Source organism: Toxorhynchites rutilus, chromosome 3, assembly GCF_029784135.1.
Source record: "Toxorhynchites rutilus septentrionalis strain SRP chromosome 3, ASM2978413v1, whole genome shotgun sequence".
Classification (NCBI taxonomy): Eukaryota; Metazoa; Arthropoda; class Insecta; order Diptera; family Culicidae; genus Toxorhynchites; species Toxorhynchites rutilus.
This window is the reverse complement of record NC_073746.1, coordinates 149627982-149650097: the sequence shown is the minus strand read 5'-3', so window position 1 is coordinate 149650097 and position 22116 is coordinate 149627982. Positions and strand designations below refer to the sequence as shown.

Here is a 22116-nt window from a genome sequence, read left to right as displayed (position 1 = left end):
CCATTGCATCCACCAAAAGTCACTGTTTGGTGCGCATTATGGTCTGGTGGAGTCATCGGGCCGTATTTCTTTGAAAATGAGGACGGCGAGACGGTAACTGTGAATGGTGAGCGCTATGGCCGCATGTTAACCGATTTTTTTGCCACAAATTGAAGATATGGATACGGATGACATGTGGTTTCAGCAGGACGGCGCCACGTGCCACACAACACGACCGAACATGGCCATATTGCGAACGAAATTTGAGGGACGCATAATTTCGCGTTTTGGTGATGCCAATTGGCCGTCCAGATCATGCGATTTGAACCCGCTAGACTTTTTTTTTGTGGGGTTATGCGAAAGACCGTGTCTATGCCAACTCTCCGCAAACTCTTGAACATTTGAAAGACAACATTCGTGAAGTTATGACCGAGATACCGCCGCATATGTGCCGAAAAGTCATCGAAAATTACCTGTTCCGGATCAAGGTGTGCGAGGAAGGCCTAGGTGGACATTTGAATGATGTTGTATTTCATACATAATGTCATAAACCAAACTTTTTTTGAAATAAAAGTTTCATCAAAATTCTAATTCTAAGTGTGTTTTATTTCAATTTACTTTCGGAATTTAAAGTTGGAAAACCCTGTATTAGGCGATTTGCTTAGGGGGTCCAAATTGCCCCCACCTACCTTACATATTTTGAATAAAAGGACTTCGGATGAATGTTATAGAATCCAGCTGATAGGACTGTTCTATGTCGATACTGGAAATTATCAAAAGATCATAATACGATACATTCACTTCACTTTTTTAGCTGAAACAAAATCTACGAACATTCATGTACTACCAGTTCCCTGATCAAACGAGTCATTGCCCCCCTCTAAGAATGACAAAAAACCTGATTAGAATATTCAACACGATGCACAGAAACACAGCTCGACGACTGGTAGCGTTATTCGTATTTAGACTATTTTTTCGATGTCTCAGCTGTTTCGGATAATCCGAATGGGTGAGTTGGATCTACCATTTCCACATAAAAACCGGTTCCATCCGGTCTGCGAAGTGAAGGCGCCTCATGAAAACCAAAGTGCCACTCGAGACAAGTTAATCGGCAGATTCATTCACCACACCACCTCCGTCATCGCCATATCGTTTCGAAGTTTTCATCGTCCTTCTAGAATCTCGATTTTACTGTAGCCAGTGCTCGCGTTAAGATTTTTATCGCCGCTCTGAAGATGGAATCATCGCGCTGATTTGATTAGTAATTTTCGCAGTTCATTTAGGCTGTATCTCTTTGATGATTTCATGCTATATCTTGTACCTGATTCATGTTTATATTTTGATATTGACGCAACAAGTGACAGTTGTTGTCAATACTCATGCTGATATCATGAACATAACTGAGACATTAAATATTTTTCATTGTAAGGATACTTACTTCAACTCATCTAATATATTCCAGGCGACAATGTATGTCGATAACCCAAATGGCATTCGAAAAGAGTACAGCGGAGAAACTTCTCTAGATAGTCACTCGAGGAGTTAGTAAATATTTGTGCGTGTGCGCTATACTTTGGTTCGTTATTTTCTGTTTTGACGTCAAATGGGCGTCTGCTGGCCCTCATTTTCTGACCCAGCTATATAATCATCCTAATAATCTGAACCATCTCGTTCGGAGGAGAAAAATCACAAATCTTCGATAACGACCATGTAAAGATGACCATCACGCGACGCAAATATCGGGAGAAGTGACGAACGATTAAGCTCTAGTTCGAAACGGATAACAGTTGTTCGGGCCGGTTCACGTTGGTTTCCGCCGCTCGTTACATGAATTGGCTGACTCGGGACTCGGGGCTGAGGCGCTACCTGTGCATTCGGCACACGGCGGCGTCAATCAAGCCAAACTGGTTAGCCACTCGAGTCAGGCTCTGGTCGAAGTAACGAATGTAACTTACCTGTGTAAGTGTAAAGTCATAACAAACGACTCCGCCTTCTCTGCGTGTATTTCGCTTTCGACAAACGGCGCGAAACTTGGCTCCTGGCTCTTACCGGGTTAATAAGCGTGGTGTTGTTACACGTAAACAAGCTGAATGAACAAAAAAATAAATGCACTAAGGAGATCACACCGGTGCAATCCGGTAATATTGCAGCCATTAGCATGCGCGTTCTTTTCTCGATTATATTGGGTGCAGGCGGCAGGTGGATGGGTACAGAAGAGGTCTATAACAGTTTCTAAGGCCCTGCTCTCATCGATGCCATCACGAAGAACCAGATGTACTCATCATCAATATGAGGGAATTCCGTTTTGATTTCGCATTCTCCGATGCATGGGCCTATCGTTTTATTTTGAGAACTGCGTCAACCGCTTGTTTTCATGGCTGTTTAGTTTTTTTCTACTAGCAGTTTATTTGAGAAGCTGATTATTTTGTTGTTTTTACTATATAATGTCATCTGATTTTGTTATCTGATACTTGTTGTTTTTCGACGACGTTCAATCTGGAAATTACTGTTTATTAATGGATAATCACTTTTAAAACGTCAGATCCAATTCTAACTTAATGCAAAAAATGCCTGGGAAATTGAAAAACATTAAATCACAGACCCAGTTCTAAGTAAGCATCTTATGTTTAGATGAGTTTCTGCCGAATTTTCTTCAAATGGTATTACACCGATTATATTTTTTTCGAATGATCATGTAAAATCGAGCAATAGAACAAATCATATAATCGAAACAGCATGATTTATGATTACTAACATCGCCCAACATATTAACATTTTATTCAAATAATTACTGATTAGTTGGGACCATAATGGTCCTATTTACTTACAAACTACTTTAGTGTGACATTATTGAACATTTCATTAAATAGAGAAACTCTATCTTACTATCGCATATTTTGAGGCATAGACAATTTTTTTTTTATAAATAAATACATGAAATATATCATTTCATAGTTTTTCCTAAATCGTTGTAGTCATGCAGAGATTATAAGCAAAAAAAAACAATGGCCAGTTGCGTTATTTTAATCGCGTCGACTCGAACCTCAAATCCAAATTTAAACGGGGACTCACTACAGCGTAACAACTATGGGTTTCTTGATAGAAAAATGTGGATTCTTCTCACCAATGCCAACTAGTTTTTAAAAGATTGAGAAATATTTTACATTTTCACCCTAACATTTTTGCAGGTACAGATGAAGGCTCAGTTTCATTTTTCAATTATAGATAAGCTGTTTAACATTACCAAACAACTCCTTTTCATGAAGATAGTAGATAGAAAAATAATGATTGCTTCTCATTCCCATTACGCCTTCAGCGACACTTCCATCCATCAAAAAAATAATTGGCATAAGCTGTGTGTCACTTGAAGCAGGACATAGTTATGATTTCGGATTGGTTCTGAAAAAAATCAAAATAATAAAATTTATTACAAGTGAAAATACATCGACGTGATTCATTCTAACTGCTAATTGTATATTCTTCTTCTTGTTGAATGACACTAACGCTCCCAGTTGAACTTTTGCCGCCTCAACGGAGGAATCAGTTGCGTCATTTTCGTTAGTACTTAAATTGAGATTTCTTCTGTCGAAGAACACGCTTGAATAGGGAGACCAAATAGTTCAGAAATGAAAACGGGACACGTTAGCTCCAAACTAAATATTCAAAAGTAAAAATATTGAGTTAATAAAGAGACAATAAAACCAATCAATCAAACATTCTTAGATGTACCTTCTATGTTCTCCACAACGAAGGAATATTTAGATACTGAGAAGACTTTGCGAATGAGGTCATGATTTTTGGAAATTTTATCATAAAATATATCAAATATTTGCACACAACAATATATGAAAAATATTCGAAAATATTTGTACACCACAATTCGCAACTGATAGAATTTTTTATTTCATTAATTATAATTCCTGTAATCTACATGAACAGGAAATTCTTTATACTAATGCTATTTTGAATCTCTGGCCTTTTAGGAATGGACTTCAACATGTTGATTGCCACGTCAATCACTAGTGACTGACACTGAGTTTTCGTTGACGTTGCGTCAGTCACCGGTGGCCCGATAACGCTAATACGTTTAAAAATGTCCATCCAATCGCTATAAAACCGTAGCACTCAACGTGTTAACCAACAACTACACTCGTGGTATTAGACTAACAACATCGAACCTGATGCTCGTTTAGCATATTGGAACGATCTGATGAGCTCGTGTTTGATCCGTGCTGTTGGAAATTAAATCTTAGGACAAGTGGTTGACATAATACTGTTATGTTGATCCTACACCAGCCTTCCATTTTTCTATGTACTCAGAGGCAGTATCGTAACTTTTTTTCATTAATTTATGAAATTTTGTCTCCTATATTTCCCCTATACATATTTAACTAGTTTTGACTTAGGACTACTTCTTCCAGTAAGGGTACCAAATCAGAAACGTGCCACTTCTTTATGTTTAGTTTTTATGAAATAAATTCAAAGCTAATAACTATTTTTGCTGCGAACGAAGTGAATTAGAAATTTTCTATGAATTTCTTGATAAGTCATACATAACGATTCCTTATTACGTAATTGGTTTAAATTAACAAAAAAAGACGGGTGGGTAATGTCGGGGACATAACCGGAGTGACGTAGGACTATACAAAGGGGACAGCTTTTGTTAAATATATATTTTAAATATATTGTTTTATTTTCTTCTCCTACGTGAATACCTACCTATCTACCTGAAAAATGGATTAGTTTACTGTTTACTCTTTATGAATATGTTGATGGTTCTGAAAAGAACCTTTGGTGTTGTGTTTTTGTTATCACTCGATATTTCCATCTTGTTCGGTTAAACCTTCCTGTTTAGCTATTGCGTTTGCCACTCGCCACAGCTTTCACAGTTGGAAAATTTCTTCCCATCCAGCTTGTGACATGTTGTTCAGTAAATTACATTTAATGCGACGTGCCGGAGAAACACTTTGCCACTCACTGAAACTAATTGTTGCCTTGATGAGCGCCGAACCGAAGCTGCTCTGTTCTTGATGCGGGTTTTCTGATTGTCGTGAGCAGCTTTGCAAGCCAACTTGAGCACTCCGACGGCCGAAACTCTATAATCGCTGTTAGGTATACTGGTGCTCCGGCACCAATCCGTTCGGTCTAGTTACCCTTGCGGAGCAATCAGTGAATGCGACCAACAGGGAACTGGAGACCTGCACGGTTCGAGTGAGACTTTGCCTTTCCCTTAACTTGTCCTCCTTTGTTACGTCCACGATACCGATGCCGTACAACCACACGGGTTTACGGTTTGAAAGAAAATAAGATATTTTTTTGGGGTCCGCGTGTTATATACTTTAGCGGTACACACTCACAGGATAGAGAAAAATCGGCAGACTCAGCCAGAGGGGCGAGTCCAACGAGACGAACGAATGAGCGTTAAAAGGGAGCGATGGCAAAAAAATACATTCATTACGATTTGTTCGCTCGTTGGATTCACATGCAGGCTAAAAAGGGTCCTTTTCAGGATCACAATATTATCTTCAATCTAAAGAGTTTATTGTTTTGTTATCACTCGATATCCCCATCTTGTTCGGTAAAAACCTTTATGTTTAGCGATTGCATTTGCCACTCGCCACAGCTTTCACAGTTGGTAAATTTCTTCCCATCCAGCTTGTGACATATTTTACAGTAAATTACATTCAATGGCACGTACCATTACAACCACTCAGTATCGGATTGGAGCAAATTTTAACCTGTAATTGAACATTTGCGATGACAGTGGTACAGTGTCGACTTTCAATGTGGGGTCATAATTTGGACCCCGAACTCTATGTTTACAAAAACTGAATGTGTTCTGTTCCGAATGCGGGTTTTCTTATCGTCGCAAGCAGCTTTGCCAGCTAACTCGATCACTTCGGCGGCCGAAACTATATAACGCCGGCTAGGTGGACTGGTGCACTGGCACTAGCGCGCTCGGCCTAGCTACCCTTGCGGGAAACTCCAGACCAACACGGTTCGAGCGGGATTTTGCCTTTCCCTTCACTTTTCCTCCTTTGCCATGTCCAGACATGGCTGCTTGGGTTGGTTTGTTGATGTGTTGTGATGCGAACTGATGTGGTGTACGGTTTGAATGAGAATGATCGTTACGGGAAGAAGGAAGGTATTGTATTATAGAGACTTTAAACTTTTGCAGTTCATTCGTCTCTAGCCTTGAGAAAGGCACTCGATCCCTCACCGTCCAGCTCGTCCAGCAACGATGTTGTCCAGTCGGTGTCCACACAAAGAATGATCGTTACGGCAGCGGAGCGGGGATTTTTAAGCTGACTGGCTGGCTCGAGAATTACGCATGTGTGAGACTGCGACCAATGTTTCGTTCATTTTTTTCTTTTTCCTTTCCAATCGTGCTTCATTCTATTTCGCTGCTGCTCTGGTTGCCCGTTTTGGTCGGTACGATTTGAGGAGCACAAAATGGACCAATCAAAAATGGGCACATAGTGCATTTTGACAATGCTTGATATTTCACAATTATTCAATTATTTATCTCAAGAAAAATTAAATGTTATTCGTTATGATAGATGCGTAGATATATTTCCTATCAATTGATGCAAAAACCTTTGCGATCTATTGAGAAATGCTCGAGTTATAAGCGTTCCAAATCTTGCATTTTTTCCTACTTGTTCAGTGCCTAGATTTCCATTTCACCCCCTATATCTTCCGGTTAGACGTAGTCCTACGTCAAAAACTGGTAGCACACTTATATGCTTAAACAGTTCAAAATCTTTATACTGAACTTTATATTATACCTTTGAAGAGTGTTAATATAGTACATTGGGTTTTCTTAGATTGACAGCCACCAAGTACAGAATGTTCTGCTTCCTTAAAACCCCCTTCAAGTGGAGGCGATCCTCATCATTATTTATGAAAATGCATGTAAAGGGGTTGCCTGAAGCATTTCTTCACAAAACTTTTTACGACTGGCATGATCCATCTAATTCTAGACTTAATATGATTTTGTACAGATGGAGCTTCAAATCAAAGCGTAACCACAATTGAAAATTGAATTGAAAATTGACCTTTCTACCCCCTCCCCAGCCGAAGTTGTAAACAGACGAATTAAATATAATAAATATGTAGTCCTGCGTCAACAACGCGGTTTTTCTTGGATATTCTCTATATTTTCTAAGGAGACTTTGTAACTCACTATTCAAAAAAATTTCTTCCCTTTCATGTTGAGAAATTCTAAGAAAATACTCCAAATTAACAGCAACTTTAGTGGCAGATACATCATCGCTTTCAACAAGACGAATAAATGTTCGAAAGGTGACTAATTATTTTCAGGTGAGAAGCAATTTGAGGCAAGGGTTTCCAGATGAATCGTAGTACAGCAGGGCATTGTTACAAATATTTTTTTCTTTATACTCGAAATACGGTACAAATTGAATAGATTGATTGAAGACGGGACAATCCAAAAAACGGTACTTCCCCGTTCAAAACGGTACGTTCGGTCAGTATACCCTTGAATGTAATCTGAGCGACAAGCTCTGAAATACGCGTGATCACAGTTTACGACGAAAAATTCTCCGGCCAGAGTGAGAGATGCGTTGGCTCGGTTAGACCTTGATTACATGTCTCAAATATATGTTTTCTTTAAAGCTATCGATCTTCGAGTGTGATTGTTCTTACAAGTTTTTCCCTTCCTTTTCGTCATATGCGAGCTTTCGGTTTCCTTCCTACTAACATTAAAATAAGTTAAATTACAACGGATAGTTTTAAGAATTGAGTGTGACATGTGAGTATGAATGAGAATGTAAATGTGAGTGTGAGTGTGAACATTATTACGATCTCCTTACATCCCATCCTTTTCCTAATGAAAATCTGTCACCCTTCTAAACTCGAGTCGACCGCGAGTAACCAGTTCCCTTTTTTATTAACCATAGAATTAAGGAAACATGTTAATATATTTTAGTAAAAAAAAGACGGGTGGGTAATGTCGGGGACATAACCGGAGTGACGTAGGACTATACAAAGGGGACAGCTTTTGTTAAATATATATTTTAAATATATTGTTTTATTTTCTTCTCCTACGTGAATACCTACCTATCTACCTGAAAAATGGATTAGTTTACTGTTTACTCTTTATGAATATGTTGATGGTTCTGAAAAGAACCTTTGGTGTTGTGTTTTTGTTATCACTCGATATTTCCATCTTGTTCGGTTAAACCTTCCTGTTTAGCTATTGCGTTTGCCACTCGCCACAGCTTTCACAGTTGGAAAATTTCTTCCCATCCAGCTTGTGACATGTTGTTCAGTAAATTACATTTAATGCGACGTGCCGGAGAAACACTTTGCCACTCACTGAAACTAATTGTTGCCTTGATGAGCGCCGAACCGAAGCTGCTCTGTTCTTGATGCGGGTTTTCTGATTGTCGTGAGCAGCTTTGCAAGCCAACTTGAGCACTCCGACGGCCGAAACTCTATAATCGCTGTTAGGTATACTGGTGCTCCGGCACCAATCCGTTCGGTCTAGTTACCCTTGCGGAGCAATCAGTGAATGCGACCAACAGGGAACTGGAGACCTGCACGGTTCGAGTGAGACTTTGCCTTTCCCTTAACTTGTCCTCCTTTGTTACGTCCACGATACCGATGCCGTACAACCACACGGGTTTACGGTTTGAAAGAAAATAAGATATTTTTTTGGGGTCCGCGTGTTATATACTTTAGCGGTACACACTCACAGGATAGAGAAAAATCGGCAGACTCAGCCAGAGGGGCGAGTCCAACGAGACGAACGAATGAGCGTTAAAAGGGAGCGATGGCAAAAAAATACATTCATTACGATTTGTTCGCTCGTTGGATTCACATGCAGGCTAAAAAGGGTCCTTTTCAGGATCACAATATTATCTTCAATCTAAAGAGTTTATTGTTTTGTTATCACTCGATATCCCCATCTTGTTCGGTAAAAACCTTTATGTTTAGCGATTGCATTTGCCACTCGCCACAGCTTTCACAGTTGGTAAATTTCTTCCCATCCAGCTTGTGACATATTTTACAGTAAATTACATTCAATGGCACGTACCATTACAACCACTCAGTATCGGATTGGAGCAAATTTTAACCTGTAATTGAACATTTGCGATGACAGTGGTACAGTGTCGACTTTCAATGTGGGGTCATAATTTGGACCCCGAACTCTATGTTTACAAAAACTGAATGTGTTCTGTTCCGAATGCGGGTTTTCTTATCGTCGCAAGCAGCTTTGCCAGCTAACTCGATCACTTCGGCGGCCGAAACTATATAACGCCGGCTAGGTGGACTGGTGCACTGGCACTAGCGCGCTCGGCCTAGCTACCCTTGCGGGAAACTCCAGACCAACACGGTTCGAGCGGGATTTTGCCTTTCCCTTCACTTTTCCTCCTTTGCCATGTCCAGACATGGCTGCTTGGGTTGGTTTGTTGATGTGTTGTGATGCGAACTGATGTGGTGTACGGTTTGAATGAGAATGATCGTTACGGGAAGAAGGAAGGTATTGTATTATAGAGACTTTAAACTTTTGCAGTTCATTCGTCTCTAGCCTTGAGAAAGGCACTCGATCCCTCACCGTCCAGCTCGTCCAGCAACGATGTTGTCCAGTCGGTGTCCACACAAAGAATGATCGTTACGGCAGCGGAGCGGGGATTTTTAAGCTGACTGGCTGGCTCGAGAATTACGCATGTGTGAGACTGCGACCAATGTTTCGTTCATTTTTTTCTTTTTCCTTTCCAATCGTGCTTCATTCTATTTCGCTGCTGCTCTGGTTGCCCGTTTTGGTCGGTACGATTTGAGGAGCACAAAATGGACCAATCAAAAATGGGCACATAGTGCATTTTGACAATGCTTGATATTTCACAATTATTCAATTATTTATCTCAAGAAAAATTAAATGTTATTCGTTATGATAGATGCGTAGATATATTTCCTATCAATTGATGCAAAAACCTTTGCGATCTATTGAGAAATGCTCGAGTTATAAGCGTTCCAAATCTTGCATTTTTTCCTACTTGTTCAGTGCCTAGATTTCCATTTCACCCCCTATATCTTCCGGTTAGACGTAGTCCTACGTCAAAAATATAGTTAAGAGTCTGGCTCCTACAAACTTATGTAACTGAGCCTGTGAAAATAAACGGATTAATAAAAAAAAATCTCCGGCCAGGACATTATGGGACCTCCTCTACATTCCAGAGGAAGGAGGGGTGTCATACCATCATAAAAACATTTCTCGTACCCAAAAACCCTCACATCCCAAATTTGGCTCAATTTGCTTGATTAATTCCCGAGTAATGCATAAATTTGTGTTTCATTCGTATGGCAGCCCCCCCCCCCCCTCGAGAGGGGGGAGGAGTGTCTAACTACTATAGAAACATTTATTGCCCCCTAAAACCTCCACATGCCAACTTTGGTTTCGTTTGCTTGACTAATTTCCGAGTAATGCAGAAATTTGTGTTTCATTTGTATGGTAGCCCCCCCTTAGAGAGGGGGGAGGAGTGTCTAACTACTATAGAAACATTTATTGCCCCCTAAAACCTCCACATGCCAACTCTGGTTTCGTTTGCTTGACTAATTTCCGAGTAATGCAGAAATTTGTGTTTCATTTGTATGGTAGACCCCCCCAGAGAGGGGGGTGGAGTGTCTAACCACCATAGAAACATTCATTGCCCCCTAAAACCTCCACATGCCAACTTTGGTTTCGTTTGCTTGACTAATTTCCGAGTAATGCAGAAATTTGTGCTTCATTTGTATGGTAGCTCCCCCTTAGAAAGAGGGGAGAAGTGTCTTACTACTATAGAAACATTTATTGCACCCTAAAACCTTCACATGCCAACTTTGGTTTCGTTTGCTTGACTAATTTCCGAGTAAAGCAGAAATTTGTGTTTCATTTGTATGGCAACCCCCCTTTAGAGAGTGTCTTACTACTATAGAAACATTCATTGCCCCCTAAAACCTCCACATGCCAACTTCGGTTTCGTTTGCTTAACTAATTTCCTAGTAATGCAGAAATTTGTGTTAAATTTGTATGGTAGTCACCCCTTAGAGAGGGGGGAGGGGTCTCAAACTATCAAACCTCCACATGCCAACTTCGGTTTCGTTTGCTTAACTAATTTCCGAGTAATGCAGAAATTTGTGTTTCATTTGTATGGTAGCACCCCCTTAGAGAGGGGGGAGGAGTGTCTAACTACTATAGGAACATTTATTGCCCCCTAAAACCTCCACATGCCAACTTTGGTTTCGTTTGCTTGACTAATTACCGAGTAATGCAGAAATTTGTGTTTCATTTGTATCGTAGCCCCCCCTCCCCCCTTAGAGAGGGGTGGAGTGTCTAAGCACCATAGAAACATTCATTGTCCCCTAAAACCTTCACATGTAAACTTTGCTTTCGTTTGTTTGACTAATTTCCGAGTAATGCAGAAATTTGTGTTTCATTTGTATGGCAGCCCCACCTTAGAGAGGGGGTGGAGTGTCTAACTACTATAGAAACATTGTATGGCAACCCCCCCCCCTTTAGAGAGTGTCTTACTACTATAGAAACATTTATTGTACCCTAAAACCTCCACATGCCAACTTCGGTTTCGTTTGCTTAACTAATTTCCGAGTAATGCAGAATTTTGTGTTAAATTTGTATGGTAGTCCCCCCTTAGAGAGGGGGGAGGGGTCTCAAACAATCACGAAAACCTTCCCCGGCCCCAAAAACCCATACATACCAATTTTCATGTTGATTGGTCCAGTAGCTTCCGTGCCCATAAGAATCAGACAGGCAGACAGAAATCCATTTATCCTCCATTTATCCTCCATCCAGGCCACAATAAGGCGTTGACAGGCAGGCATTTTTCTGTTCTTCGCGACAGTATCCGTTTACCTGTCGAGACGTGCACCGATTATTAAGCGCCCTCCAACTTGACGCGCGCCCCGTCACAGTGCGCGTCATGTTGGAGGGCACTACCTATTCGGCGCTCCGTTGGGAAGAGAAATCCTGCGAGGGTGACTGTGACGGGGCGTATATATATATTATACTAATTTATATATATATATATATATATATATATATATATATAATTATTTTTTTTTTTTATATAGAGGTGAGGAACGCTCTTCCAGCCTTATCTGGGAAGGGATAACCCAGACGTCGAGTGGGGATCGCACCCACAAAAACCAAGCCCTCTACTCGTAGCCTCATTCCCCCCGGGACCACATCAAGGCGACTACTTCAGGGGGCGGCTGTGCTCATGCACTTCACGAATTTTCAACGCAAGCTAGCGTTGATCCTTCCCTTTTTCTCTATATTCTTATTCACCATTCGTTGCTCTCCACTGCGCTTATGACCATTTTGCAGGCATCCATTTACGCCCCGTCACAGTCACCCTCGCAGGATTTCTCTTCCCAACGGAGCGCCGAATAGGTAGTGCCCTCCAACATGACGCGCACTCCGTCACAGCTACTCTCGTGGGGTATGCACCAGTTTGTCGATGGCTTCCTCCATGATGCTCGCTCCTTCGAAATGTTCGCAGTGTTCCTCCATCCAGGCCACGATAAGGCGTTGACAGGCAGGCATTTTTCTGTTCTTCGCGACAGTATCCGTTTACCTGTCGAGACGTGCACCGATTATTAAGCGCCCTCCAACTTGACGCGCGCCCCGTCACAGCCACCCTCGCAGGATTGCGCTTCCCAACGGAGCGCCGATTAGGTAGTGCCCTCCAACATAACGGGCACTCCGTCACAGCAACTCTCGTGAGGCACACACCGATTTGGTGACGCCTTCCTAGGCGCTCGCTTCGTCGAAGTCCTCGCAGTATTCTTCTTTACAATCCACCATGAGGCATTGCCAGCAATTTGTCAATCCTTCTTGCCAGATTCCGCTTACCCGTCGAGACGTGTACCGATTAGGAATTGCCCTCCAACTTGACGTGCAACCCGTCACAGCCACCCTCGCGGGATTTCTCACCTGTCGAGACGTGAACCGATTAAGAAGTGCCCTCCAACGTAACGTGCGCCCCGTCACAGTCATCCTCGCAGGATTTCTCTTCCCAGCGGAGCGCCGATTAGCTAGTGCCCTCCAACATAACGCGCACTCCGTCACGGCCGCTCTCGTGGGGTACTCCGGTGCTTCAGATCTCACTGTGGTTCATCTTTTATAGTTAGGCGTTATCCGCACGCTGGTCGGCCCTCCACTTCCGCTGTAGCTCGGACATGATGTGAACGATTGCACTGTTCACTGCGTTCCAGGTGCCCTCGTCACGACACATTTCCTCTACGATGTTCCCAGCATGAAGGGTAGGCAGCCCTCGCGCCTTGTGGTGAATCTTGGACATACAAATACGACGTGTTTCGGTGTTTCCTCCACATCTCCACACTCCGGACAAAGAGGCGATCTTGCATGTCCAAACCGGTGCAGATACTGCCTGAAGCAGCCATGCCCAGACAAAAACTGCGTTAGGTGAAAATTCACCTCTCCATGTTTCCTGTTTACCCAGCCCATTAGTGTCGGTATGTGCGTCCATCTGCCGTTTTGAGCCGTACTCCACTCTTGCTGCCACCTAGCCATCGACTCTGCCCTCATTAGCTTCCGGATTCCTCTGGTTCCCCTCCTCATATAGCACTCGCTGTCTTCCGCCCAGATGATGTTGATAGGGACCAACCTGGCTATGACGCAGACCGCTTCTGTTGATATGGTTCTGTACGCACTCGCGACTCGCATCGCCATGAGCCGGTACGTACTAGTCAGCCTCCTCGTGTTCCACTGAGTTTCTAACGCCGCGATTCAGGCTGGACCCCCGTATCGTAATGTCGATGAGGAGACACTAGCCAAAAGGTGCCTCTTGCTGCTGCTTGGGCCAAAGTTGTTGGGCATGATTCGTGCCAGTGCATTGATTGTCTTGGTTGCTTTTTTACAAGCGTAGTCGACGTGACCGATCATCGATCTGCACCCCCAGATATTTTAAATCTCGCTTCGAAGTTATCAAGTGCTCTCCGATGGTGATTTCTGCACGTTGCACCGCCCTGCGGTTGCTGACAATCAACATTTCCGTCTTGTGGTGGGCTATCTGCAGTTTCACACTTTGCATCCACCTTCCGATCATGTCTATCGATTCGGTCGCGAGCATTTCGACCCGTTCCAAGGATTCTCCGGTCACGAGAATAACAATGTCATCCGCGAAGCCAATGATCTCCACACCTCTGGGCAGATTCAGTTTTAGTACGCCATCGTACATGCTGTTCCAGAGCGATGGACCCAGAATAGAGCCCTGCGGAACTCCAGCCGTAGTTTTAATCTGCGCCTGGCCCGTGTTTGTCTCGTACACCAGCACACGGTTCTCGAAGTAGCTTCTCAGTATTCTACACAGGTATTCAGGGACTCTCATCGTGTGGAGCGCAGTCGCGATGGCCTCCCAGCTGGCACTATTGAACGCGTTCTAGACGTCGATCGTTATCACTGCGCAGTATCGATTTCCTCTGAGCTTCTGTTTGGATGCTCTGTTTGCTCTTTCGGCCACTATGCGAATGGCATCTACCGTGGATCTCCCTTTCCGAAATCCGAATTGACTATCGGACAGTCCACGAACTCCCTCCGTGCATTCCGTCAGCCTATTGAGGATGATTCTCTCCAAAAGTTTCCCCAGAGTGTCCAACAGGCATATGAGTCTATACGATGCTGGATCATCCGGCGTCTTTCCTGGTTTGGGCAGTAGTACTAGCTTTTGTACCTTCCATCGATCCGGAAAGTAGCATTCGTCTAGACACTTCTGCATTGCTGTCCTGAACATATCAGGGAATGCTAGGACTGCCGCTTTTAAGGCTATATTGGGGATTCCATCTGGGCCAGGCGCTTTCTTCGTTTTGAGGCGTTTCATAACTGCAACTAGCTCGTCGTTCGTCACCTCTCTGCGTTCGATGTTATCCTCATCCTCTCCATATGGCATGGGTGGCCAGGTCGTTGGGTCGTGCTGCAGAAAAAACCCTTCCACGATAGTTTTTTATTTTTCGGGGCACATTTCGGAAGGTGTCGTTGGGCCCCTGAGCTTCGCCATCACCACTCGGTAAGCATTGCCCCATGGATTGACGTCCACGTCCCGACATAACTCCCTGAAGCAATTAGATTTGCTCCGCTTAATCGTCCGTTTAAGAGTGGATCTAGCCTCTCTAAATTCCACTCTCCGCTCTTCTCTGGTGTCTATGCCTGACCGTTGGAAGCGTCTTCTGGCGCTGAGGCCGTTAGCCCGAAGCACGCCAAGTATCTCACTCCACCAGTAGGCTGGAGGTCGCTTATACCTGGGTTCCCTTTTTCTTGGCATTGTTATATCGCATGCTTTGGCTAGCGTTTCCGTCAGTTCATCCGCGTTCATGTTCAAGATGCCACTCTCCACGCGTAGTGCTTCGATGAAAAGATGCTTGTCAAATATTTTTGTCTTCCACCTGCGTGGGCATGTCCTAGTGTAACTATCCTTCGCATACCCTCCATCTCATTTTTGTCATTAACGACGGACTGCAGAAAGTCAAGTCGATGATGGACTCTCGGCCATCTCGACGGAAGGTACTAGTGGTACCCTCGTTGCACAGGGTAACATCCAGCTTGGCCAGAGCTTCTAGTAAGCAAGTCCCTCTCGCGTTGGTGCATCTGCTTCCCCAAGCATTGAAATCCCCTCCTATAACGACTGGTTTTCGTTCGGCGAGCTCCTCGGTGAGGACATCCAGCATATAGTGGAACTGGTCCATCGTCCATCTGGGAGGTGCGTAGCAACTGCAGATGAAAATTCCGTTGATCTTTGTGATCACGAAACCCTCGCGAGTCCTCGAGACTACCTCCTGAATGGGATATCGGCCCATGACCTGGATGGCGGCCATTCCCACTTTATCCGTCACCCAATTACCGTTACCGGGGGGAATGCGATACGGCTCCGCGATAATTGCGACATCACATTTTGTTTCTGTCGTTGACTGCCACAACAGTTGCTGTGCGGTGTCACAATGGTTGAGATTTATTTGGATTATCTCCATCACTGTTCGCTTGCCCTCGCCTGTTTGTACACAGGGCAATTAAAGCCTCCCGTCGTATGGTCATTACTGTCCTCGCAGAGCATACACCTTGGTTTTCCCTTGCAGTCGCTGGCAAAGTGTCCCTCTATTCCGCATTTCCTGCACAGTTTGGATCTATCTGACCCCAAGCAGCCTTTCGCCAGATGGCCGAAGTTTAAACACTTGAAACATCGCTCCAATTGCTTTGGAACAGGAGGAACGATTCTAAAACGACCCACAGCCCAGCAGACGTTTATACTCTCTAGCTTCAGCAACTTGTTCGCTGCGTCCGTTGGGAGACGAATCGTTGCGGTCTGCGTCCCGCGATACGCATTTCTTAATCGGATTTTCATCGGAACTCTGCCCACGATGTTATCCTCCTCCAACTTCTGACGCAGGTCCATCTCGGTAGTGAACAGACTGAGGTTCCTGCATTCAATCGATGACTCGGAGGATAAGGCCCTTACGTTCGCTCCGTCACCGAGAGCCCTTTCGACAAGATCCTTAAATGCAGAGCTCCTGATTTCTGGGTCTCTCTTCAGCTCGAACAGCATTTCGCCATTCTGTGTGCGCCTAGACTTCACCACGCTCTCCTCCAGTTTCTTGAGGCCAGGGTCCTCTCGCATTTTTTTGAAGAGGTCAGCATATGATACGTCGCCCTTGGTTTCGACGATATATATATATATATATATATATATATATATATATATATATATATATATATATAGATATATATATATATATATATATATATATATATATATATATAAATATATATATAGATGTTATAGCATTACCTGTTATCGTGGTGGTCTTTTTCCAGTTGATGTACACACAGGCGATTATATGTTTGTTCCATTACCACCATCCACATTTACGACATTGAGCTTCGTTTTTCGAGTTTGTAAAGCAACAAAACAATAATTGCTTTTCAGCTGGAATAAATACACTATTAAAATAAAAATTATGGATCAAAATGGTTTTTTCTGTATTGCATATGTATTCTATGTAAAATAGTAACACATTTTTTCGCCAGATGTGAAAATATATTATATGAAAAAATGTGTTTGATGTTGTATTGTAATGGATACGTAGTAAAAAAAATTTTCTATGACGAAAAATTCCCCCGACCAGAACGGGAATCGAACCCGAACCCCCGGCATGTTAGGTGTGGCGCTAACCACTGGGCCACGGGGCCCTGCAGAAGCTTTCTTCAAATTGTAGTCGAAACTCAATGCTGACCGCAAATCGTACTTTACAGGCAATGTTCAAAGCTCTTCAAATTTTTACTGCAGAGTAAATGTGTTTTATTTCGAGGCGAAATCCTTTGCTATATGTCACAACAAGGCAATGTTGCCAATAATGCGTTATGATGGGGACAGTTAGAGCAATTTGTTGTCAAATTCCGTTTTCATTATTTTATACCTGATACATGCACGTGATCGAATAAATGAACGACGAAATTATTTAGTTTCAAATGGTTTATGAGATGTAACTACCGTTCTACGCATAGTTGCTTCATGTTACTTTTTGACAATTTTCACTTTTTTTCATAAAACGATGTTTTAATGCCTAACCTTCCGGAAAACACAAATAAAGTTATAGCTTGTTTCCAGCTTTTCAAAAAACAACATCAAGCTCAATTGTCCCATGTTGGTATTCTATTCATAACTATCCCACCATGTATTTTTTGTAGATCCAAATCAAATTTTATGTCATGCTTTTAGCAGGGCTAATGTATAATTTAAATTTTCTGGTTTGGAAGAACGAACTAATTCTCAAACAAATAAAAAAAGTATAACAGAACACGTGTATACCTTGTTAGCGAATGCCTAATAACAATCAGATTTATATTCTGCAAAGTATTGCAGATCACTCCCTTCTTCATAAAACGATGTTTTTTGGATAACTAGCTAACTCGGCAAACTTCGTCCTGCCCAAAATTTGTTGTTTTGTTATCAATACCTTCAAACATTCACGTGTTCTTACTAAGCGCAAGTTCATGAGTCCAATCGCAGAGCTGTTCATTGATTGATCTTCTAATCGACCCCGTTGAATTTACCTTTCACTGAAAAATTCCTAGTATTCTATCAAAACTCATCATTATAATATCAGATTATTTTCAGACACAATTCTCGTTCAAGATTCTTCAACCACTTGCAAATAAAATCTTTCTCCGTTACATGGAATAAATGTTTGATACACAAAATATGATAGAATAAAGACAGACCCCTCCCCTCTTCTCCCCTTAGAGAGGGGGACGAGTGTCTATTCACCATAGAAACGTTTCGTGCCCCCTAAAATCTGACAACCCACCTTAAGAAAGGGGGAGGAGTGTCTAACCACCATAGAAACATTTATTGCACCCTAAAACCTCTATATGCCTAATTTGGTTTCATCTGCTTGATTAATTCTCGAGTAATGCAGAAATTTGTGTTTCATTTGTATGGCAGACCCCCCCCCCCTAAGAGAGGAGGAGTAGTATCTAACCACCATAGAATCATTTATTGCACTCTAATACCTCAAGATGCCTAATTTGGTTGCATTTGCTCGATTAATTCTCGAGTAATGTAGAAATTTGTGTTTCATTTGTATGACAGCTACCCCTTAGAGAGGGGGAAGGAGTATCTAACCACCATAGAATTATTTATTGCACCATAAAACCTCCAGATGCCTAATTTGATTGCATTTGCTTGATTGATTCTCGAGTAATGCAGAAATTTGTGTTTCATTTGTATGGCAGCCCCACTAAGAGAGGGGGAGGTCATTAGGAGCACCGTTAAAGCATTTATTGCATCCTAAAACCTTCACATGCCAAATTTGGTTTCGTTTGCTTGATTAATTCTTAAGTAATGCAGAAATTTGTGTTTCATTTGTATGGCAGCCCCCCCCCCCCCCCTTATAGAGGGGGGAGGAGTCTAAAACTATCATGAAAACCTACCCCGGCCCCAAAAACCCATACATACTAATTTTCATGTCGATCGGTTCAGTAGTTTCTGAGCCCATAAGAATCAGACAGATAGACAGAAATTCATTTTATATATAAAGATAGATCTTCCGGAAAAACCACAAGAAAAAAACATTGTTTGTTCCCAGTATTTCAAAAAACAACATCAAGTTCAAGTGTCCCATGTTGATATTCTACCATGAAATTTTAAGCTCGTACCAAGATTGATTGATTTAAATGAGGGGATCTTTTCACATTTCATCGAACAATAGTTTTCTGCTTTTAAAAAAACCCAGTGTATTACTGAACCGAAATGCTTTAAGCTTCTGGTAGACAAATATGCTAGAGAACTTTGAATGCGTTTTTTTTAGTTGCTGATTTTGGAACATGGGTCAACTATGCGTAGAACGGCAGTGTAGTAGGAAGAAATCCATTTTTTATGCATTTTATTGTGTGTGAGATTCGCTCTCGTAAAATGTTTTCGCTATAGCCATTCACTATGAGACACAATCACATTCACGGAGAATTGTTTAGAAAACATGATTTTTGTCAGTTTATTGTTTTGACAGTTTATTGTTTATTATTAAGCACAAATCAGTTTTCTTCATCACAAAAACCAAAGGAAAATGAATCGACGACAAACTCTAATCCACATACCTTTGGAAATAAAAAAAAATCTAATCCACATACTTTTGGAGATACGAGAAACGAAGTAGACTATTAACAACAATTACATCGGAAACAAGTTGTACAAGATTGGCGAAACAAAATGATATCAAACAGCAAATGTTAGTTCATGTATATCTCGAACTTTATATAATTGAATATTGAAATATACAGTAAAAGATAAATTAAACATATGAAAAATTCAAGTTTGCAAATAAAAAAATGTCGCACTGGGCCAAATCTGGAGAATACGGTGGATGGGGCAGCAGGTCGTAGTGCAATTCGACCAATTTGGCCGTGGCGACGGCGGAATTTCCATTTTTCTAAAATATGCGCACACGCCCGCTCCCTTCTTCTTCAGTGGCACTAACGTTCCTAGAGGAACTTTGCCGTCTCAACGTAGTATTACTTGCGTCATTTTTATTAGTACTTAGTTGAGATTTCTATGCCAAATAACACGCCTTGAATGCATTCTGAGTGGCAAGCTCTAGAATACGCGTGATCACAGTGCAAGTCGGAGGAAATTTCTTTGACGAAAAATTCCCCCAACCAGAACGGGAATCAAACCCGAACACCCGGCATGTTAGTTATGACGCTAACCACTCGGCCACGGGAGCACACGCCCGCTCCCACAAACGATAAAAACAAAACTACGAGTCCAATTCGGCTGAAATTTTGACAGTAGCCGTTTACGAGAATGTACTACACGATAAGTAATCTCTCTTGCGATACTGACACCATCGGGCGATGATGCTAAGTACTTATCGGACCGCCCTCGTATGTTATACTAGTGTTTGAATCTCTAACGAATGTTCATTTAGCCTATCTTTTAGTATCATTCATGAAGCTGCTCATTCTAGGGACACACTTTTCCTCCCATTCGACGTAAGGCATGTTACCCTGCTTCTCATGTTTGCGTGAAGGTTAAAGAAGCTCAGTAATAACGCTCAGCCGGTATAATCTGGTTGAAATAAGTTTCATTTTCGGATTTGTTTATGCAGCGAGCAGCATGACCGCTTCGTAAGATTGCGTATGTTCAACCTGGGAGAGTCGTTCCTACTTTGTGAGTGTCAGCGTAAAGCCGAAATAAGCATTGCGTGCGTCTTTCTTGCCGTGTTGCATGGGTAGCATTTTTTTCGCGGATATCGCCGATATCGCGATATTGTCTCTTGGAAATTGTCTGTGTGTTTTCTTTCTGGGTCTGAGAATCGACACCAAAGTCCTTCATCTTCTTGGTGCCTTGAATTGAAACCTACGATACTCTACCATAAAGTAAATCAATAAATCATTACTGACCGTGAATTTGTTATTAATAATTTAATGTTATGACTTAAGGGAATTGTCCAACCTTGATCCACCCTTCATATTACCAGTAGCAAATGTAAAAACAAATATCCAGCGGCAAGGCTTGTTCATATTAACGAACAATATTGATCAAGGCGACGAATGCTAGGCCTTGTATCTAGCCGCGTCAAATCACGCCGCTAATGTTGACTCCATCAATTACCACGAAAAGCTAACGTGGATGTTATTTGGTGGAATCGAACGCAAATTGGACGGCTATTAGCATTATCAAGTAGCACACAGGTAAACTGTTGATGTAGTAGAAATTTACTCTCTAGCTACAAAACCCTACAACTTTTCTTCAAGCATACAAATGCTGATAATATTTTATAACCTTGACGCTATCGCTCAAGTCAAACAGTGTGATCATATTTGGAGACAATAATTGCGCTGGATGAACAAATCTCTCGTCAAATAATGCTGAGTTCTTATCATCAATGAGGAAACGACCTTATCACTCACTGTCTGGTGATTATTATTTTAGAGAACCTATAGATTGGGATTTTCAGCGATAAAAGTAGTATCAATGTTTTTGCGTTTGTATTTGATCTGTGTGTACTTGAACCAGCACTCTTTCTAATTGAAAGTAAGCATTATGATGAGTGCTTGAACAGTGTTTCAGAAATAACTAGATATATTTGCAAAAGTTGCGACGAGCAAAAATTAAATACAAATAATACAAAAAAAAGGAAATATTCAATTTAATTCAAATCGGTTGTGTACTTTGAAAGTACTAGGAAAGTGGCATCCGAAGTAACAGTCGAGTGCATAAAATTCGAATCTGTATGTTGGACATGTTTTGTATCGGCGATAAAAAGGTGAAAAGGATAGATACTTGAACGGTTGTTTTCGCAATGCATACTGATAGTGTGCATCCATAATCTCGATTTGTTTATATTTGTTACTTAGGTCATTTTCAAAAGTTACGCGAGAATTGTATCAGGACAGTGCCTGGCTACGCACATCGATAGTGATTCGCCAACTGTTCCAGGAACTTGGTTCAGATATACCTATATATTGTTGTTGATTATTTTCATGACATCGTGGTTTTTTTAATTTCTTTATTAAAGAGATTTTCAGCCAAAGGCTGGTTCATCTATAATACATCGTGGTTTAAAAATAATGGATTGAATCATAATTTAAATTTTTTTCAA

General features: G+C 41.8%; 1 protein-coding gene across 1 annotated transcript in view; it reads right to left on the bottom strand.

The window, feature by feature from the left end:
- Positions 1 to 2745: 2745 nt before the first annotated feature.
- The window catches only part of LOC129777311 (sodium/potassium-transporting ATPase subunit beta-1-like), a 33138-nt gene continuing 13767 nt past the window's right edge, over positions 2746 to 22116 (bottom strand). Inside the window, exon 6 of the mRNA XM_055783537.1 lies at positions 2746 to 3378. The gene's annotated coding sequence lies outside the window, so the exon portion shown is untranslated. The remainder of the gene's footprint in view (positions 3379 to 22116) is intronic.